The sequence below is a fragment of the Grammomys surdaster genome, unplaced genomic scaffold (assembly GCF_004785775.1).
Source record: "Grammomys surdaster isolate TR1022 unplaced genomic scaffold, NIH_TR_1.0 194, whole genome shotgun sequence".
In the NCBI taxonomy this organism is placed as follows: Eukaryota; Metazoa; Chordata; class Mammalia; order Rodentia; family Muridae; genus Grammomys; species Grammomys surdaster.
The window spans coordinates 10,722,382-10,728,528 of record NW_021604639.1 but is presented as its reverse complement, the minus strand read 5'-3'; positions in this window follow the sequence as shown (position 1 = coordinate 10,728,528).

The window sequence follows — 6,147 nt, the reverse complement described above, 5'->3', positions numbered from 1 at the left end:
CTTTCCCTTCCTCTCCTCCAGGGAAGGTACTTCTAGAAAAGAGGCTTTTGTTTGTTTGTTTGTATCCCATTTTTTCTCTAAGGAGTTGTCAAAAGTTCAAGAATATGTATAGGATTTTAACTACACATAAAATCTAATAAATTCACTGTGCATGCTTCTCTGGGCATGCCTGTTTAGGCTGACCCAAAAACCAACTATTATTTATGTTCTGTTCATGGGTATAGGCATGGACCTGTTCCTCATGCCTAAATTTTAAGTGTGTTTAATTTTCAAAGCCTTTTGTCATGATGAAGTGTGTACTTGATTGCATAATACAAAAAACAAAGAGCTGTCACTACAGTCCTCACACGGACTATGACATTCGACAGAATTGCTTTGTCCCTCTGCAGCTATCAGAATATAAAAATCGATGGACCTCAAGATGTTAGAATTGGCTTAGGAACCTTGTACTTGGAAAAGGAAAGGCTGAAGATATAGGGGCAGCCAATTTTGTCCCCAGGAGAAAGAGTTATGATGTATTAGATCTCCCTTCAGGAGAGAGGGACCATATCTTGAACCACAGTACATAGTTATGCATGTCCTGCACTGTGATAGTGGTCATTTCAGTTGGGACAACTCAGGTGGGGTGTGCAGATAATGATGGTGGATAAAATAGATATATGCCTTTTGAAAATGATTATTAGCTAATTTAGCTGGGATAACACCAGTTCACAGAGCACTTTAAGTTTTACAATTTAATCAGAGATATAAAAATGACAATAAAAATTATTATAGCCATGGCAAACCACTCACAAAACCTTGTATCCAAAATGTGTCCTGCCTACAAGATATGCAGGAACAAGGGAATCAGAAGGAGTAGGAATGTCGGAGCGGAAACAGAAGGAATATGACTGCCCCAAACTGAGACCCATGTAATGGTCAAGAGCCAATCCTTGACACTATTAATAATATTCTGTCATGCTTTCAGACAGGAATCTAGCATAACTATCCTCTGAGAGGTTCCACCCATCAACCAATGGAAAGAGTTGCATAGGCCCACAGCCAAACGTTAGATGGAGTTTTAGGGATGAAAGATGAGCTGGAGAGATGGCTCAGAGGTTAAGAGCACTGCCTGTTCTTCCAGAGGTCCTAAGATCAATTCCCAGCAACCACATGGTGGCTCAAAACCATCTGTAATGGGGTTTGATGACCTCTTCTGGTGGTTCTGAAGACAGCTACAGTGAACTCATATATATATATATAAAGAATTAAAAAAAAATCTTCAAAAAAGAAAAAGAAGAAAAGAAAAAAGAAAAAAACATAAAACAAGTATTTTTCCAGGCAGTGGTGGTGCATGCCTTCAATCCCAGCACTTGGGAGGCAGAGGCAGGTGGATTTCTGAGTTCAAGGCCAGCTTGGTCTATAGAGTGAGTTCCAGGACAGGCAGGCTTACACATAGAAGCCCTATCTCAAAAAACAAAACAAAAGAAAATAAAACAAAAAACAAAACAAAACAGAAAAAGAAAAAAAAGAAAATGAAAGAGTACTTAGAAGGATTGGGGGACCCAGAGAGGACAGGGACTCCACAGCAAGACCAACAGACTCAACTAATCTAGACTTTGTGTCACTCCCATAGACTGAATCACCAACCAAAGAGTGAACCTGGACTGAACCTAGGTCCCCTCCACATATGTAGTACATGATCACCTTGGGCTTCATTTGAGTCCCCCCAAGACAGGACTGGAGGTGGCTGTCCCTTGATGAGTTGCCTACCTATCTAAACAGATTGCCTTGTCTGGCCTCAGTGGGAGATGAGCCTAGTCCTGTAGTGACCTGATGTTCCCAGGAGAGGGAGGTGTGTAGCACCTGGTGGGGTTACCTTTCACAGGGAGAAGGGGAGGGGCTAGGTTCTGTGTGAGAGGGTACTGGGAAGAGATAGCAAGTTGATACTGGAATGTAAAGTGAATAAATAAATAAATGTATTACAGCATAAATAGAAAGTTAAATAGTCCTTAAGATTATTAAAGGTCTAAATATTTTAACAAATAATGTTAAACATTTATTACAATAAACAAAAATAGCTTAAATTTAGTATTTTAAATTTCCTATAACAGATCAATTCTTAAGAATGTCAACTTGCCTTGAATGCAAAAAATATGAAAAATTTATAAATAACCATTGATTATAAACAATCTAGTACATAAAAATATACTTCTGTATGCTTTGTTAAAAGCTCCCTATAACTTAATGATGTAAAACTTTAGCATATTGAGATTTTTATAACATAATTATGTGTATGCTATTATTCCCCTTCAAACCATATTTTAGTTATCTTTTTTACATTTTTAACTTGAGATAAAGAACTACTGGAAAGAAAATAAAAAATAAAAAGATGTTGTAAATAAAATGTTCTGGAATCATATTCCTAATTACACATCTTTATGTATTTGTGTTTATAATTGAAATGTAGTCATATATATATATATATATATATATGTGTGTGTGTGTGTGTGTGTGTGTGTGTGTGTATTTAACTCATATTTATTTGCCAGACTAACTACAGATGCCATGTACAGATGTCAGTATCATTCTTTAACAGGGTACCATATCTGGGATATGAAAGTCTAAGTCTGAGACATCTAGTCTACGGTAGAAAATTAGAAACCACCTACATGTGACATGATGAATAGAAAGAAACTGAAAATGAAGAATATACTCTATTCCCAAGTGAGAAAGATTGGAAGAACATCAAAAGTCACATACGAGGAGATAGGGTTGAAAAAGGAATTTTAAGTTAGTTAAATAGTATAACAGAAAGTCTTAATTCACTAATACAAATAGTTAAAAATAACAAGTCAGCTAAATTGCTAACTCAAGGCTGTCACAAAAGATGCAGGGAAACAAAGGTCAATTGAGTGCTCCAAAGATCCACCGGCAGTGAAGAGATAGGGAAAGTGCTTAAGGGTAAATTCCTTAAGAACGAGAACATTATTGAAACATCCATCTGTTCCTGTGATGTTTTAGCCTTCTCTGGAAAAACTCCCATGGAAGGTCCCAAGGACTTGCAAATTAAATTCTGCCAGGTGGTGAGCTGGCTCAGATAAACATTCACACTGGGTCCCAAGGCCACAGAAACCAGGGACAGTTCTCGTGAGATCTGCTTATACACATTACAGATGTTTAAAACAACCAATTGTGTGTGACTGTACCGCAGCCCCCTTCCTCCCCCACCCTGGCCTTTGCCTTTATTAACCCTAAGCTATTAGTTCTCAGCGTCGATTCCTCTACCTCCTACGTGAGGCACGTGTTGACCCGAAGCTTCGATATTAAAGGACCTGACTCATGTGATTACAGCAAGCCGATCTTAGGAGTGTCTTTGGGGTCGCGTGTTTCTGGGTCTCTCTTTTGGGGTGTCTTTCAGGGTGTGATGGTTTAAAAATGAAAGGCCTCCATAGATTCATGTGTCTGAATGCGTGGCCACAGGGAGTAGAACTATTGGTAGGTGTGGCTTTGTTGGAAGTTACTGTGGACCTGAGCTTTGAGGTGTTATATGCTCGAGCTACACCCAGTGAAGCTCAAGTTAGTATCCTTCTACTGCCGAGGATCAAGATGTATGAATCTCAGCTCCTTCTCTAGAACCATGTCTGTATGCATGTCACCATCTTTCCTGATATGATGATAATGAATTAATCTTCCTGCCATGATGATAATGGATTAATCTTCCTGCCATGATGATAATGGATTAATCCTCTGAAACTGAAAGCCAGCCCTAATTAAAAATTTTCCTTTATAAGAGTTGTTGTGGTCACGATGTTTTTCACAGTGATAGTAACCCTAAGTAAGATATAGGGTGACAAGACAGTTAAGAAACATAAGCAAACTGAAATTGGTACCCAAAGGGAGTATTTGTATTGTGGTGGTGGAGAGAGAGGTAAGATGCATATTGTTATAGCCACAAGACAGATTCCCAGTGACAGAGAGGATGTACAAGTCTTATCATAAAGACAAGCCTGATTGTCAGACAAAACAGACCGAAGTCCTGCTAAGGGGTAAGCCCACCTTCTTGAAAGCCTCAAATCCAGCTGTGCATTCTGTTAAGACTCCTCTGATGTGATGGTTTGGGCCGGGTATCATCACCATATTGAGTCTATTGTTTAATATTGCACCATCATAAAATCTAATAACAGTGACAATGCCAACTCAAGGGACCTGGAGCCTGAGCAAGAAAGGAAAAGGAGCTAGTTACAAAGAAGAGGCAAACCAGGTATCAGCAACTGAAAAATTCAAGTGAAAGTTTTGGCTCAGACACTGAAGACCATGTCAGAAATCAACCTCATCCCCAGTAGCTAGGAAGGGAGAAATATTTACTGAACCCATGTGAATACAGTATCCACTCCTGTCAAATTTCAGTCAGTATCGAATCCAGGAAGCCAACAGCCAGTGCTCTAGGCAGGCGATTTTCTTCTTCGTATCAAGCTGAACAATCAACAGAAATAGGGAAGTAGAGTTCCCAGAGTAACCAACAGGTGACGGTGTGATGAGGTGCTGAGGTGGAGCAAACTCTACTCATCTTGTCTTCTGTTCCTGCATGGTCCTAGCCTGAAGAAACTGAGAAGCAGAATCACATGACTAGGCAAACTGATTGGGTCCCCACGCAGTCTCCATCTATTTTCCAGTGATCCTGCACCAACAACACCACTGCTATTGTTTCATGAATTTCCACAAACTGATGTGTTAAATTTATTTCCTGTCACACTTCTGACTGAACAGATTTTATTTCTTTATGTTTTCTTTTGGAGACACTGGAGTAACAGAAATTATTACATGTAAGTGTTGTTCTATTTTCAAGCAACATCATGAGAGGAGCTGAACTTAAAACAGTAGTTCACATGTACCAGAGAGCTCGAACCAATTTAATTATTTTATATGAATTAGAATTCCTAAATACATTACTATATCATGATAAAGAAACATAATTTTTATAAATTTTTAGAGTCTTTCGATCATGGTAAATTATGCAATATATTTGTTGGATAATTTGTTAGACTAGGATGCATTTATCTCCTACTTTGGTTATTTTTGTATGGGGGTAGTCACCATGAATCCTTTGATTTATCTTTCTATGTGGATGTTGAGTGTACATGATATGTACATGAACATGTGTATGAGTGCAGGTATACACATGCCCCAGCATGGAGATAAGAGGACAACCGCCCGAGCCAGTCCTTGCTCCTTAAGTGCCACCTTGTTTCAAACAGGTATTCACTGCCAAGCATGTCAGACTAGCTTATCCACAAGCATCCAGGGATTCTCCTATCACGTCTCCTACCCCACTGTAGAGACACTTGGATTATAGGCGCACACTAACACACAGGTTTTTTATATGGATTCTAGGGATATGAATCTAGATCCTTATACATACACATCAAGCACTGTAGTGAGAATTTCGGTTTCTTTAAAAATGCAGTTAATGTTATCTGAGTATGTTTTTGGTTTTAATTCCAGGTGTGGGATGTGAGGCTTCTTTAGTTTGTCCAGAGCTGCTAACTATGGTTGTCTTGTGTTCTACGAGAGTCATAATTTTTGCTAGCCTCAGATAGTTCAATTCTGGGTACTCCGGAGAAGAAGTAAATGCCAGAGTCCAGAGAGGGTAATGAACTGCTCAGAAGATGAAGAGGAAGGAGGAGAAGGAGGGAAAGGAGGAAGAGGAGGAGAAGGAGAAGAAGAGAAGAAGGAGGAGGAGGAGGAGGAAGAGGAGGAGGAGAAAGAGGAGGAGGAGGAAGGAGGAGGAGGAAGAGGAGGAGGAAGAGGAGGAGAAGGAAGAGGAGGAAGAGGAGGAGGAAGAGGAGAAGGATGAGCTGCCACTTCTGCTGCTCCCCAGCTGCTCCTGGTTACTGTTTTTGCAGTTTGACAAGAAGAACTTGGAGATATCCTGATAAACAAATATTGGACTAGCCTCAAGAAACATGAAGTCAGCAGAAAGTAGCCTAATGAGGTCTACACCCCTTTATCCCTCTAACCTTCTTTATTTCCTCAACTAGTGTTGAGAGATTGGAAGGGATTAGGGTGGAGTAAAGGTTGGAAGGGAGGTAGAGGTATAAGAAACCAATAAAATAATTTAAAAGTAAGTCAACAAAGCATTTTATCCTCAGAGCCATCTCCTCAGGC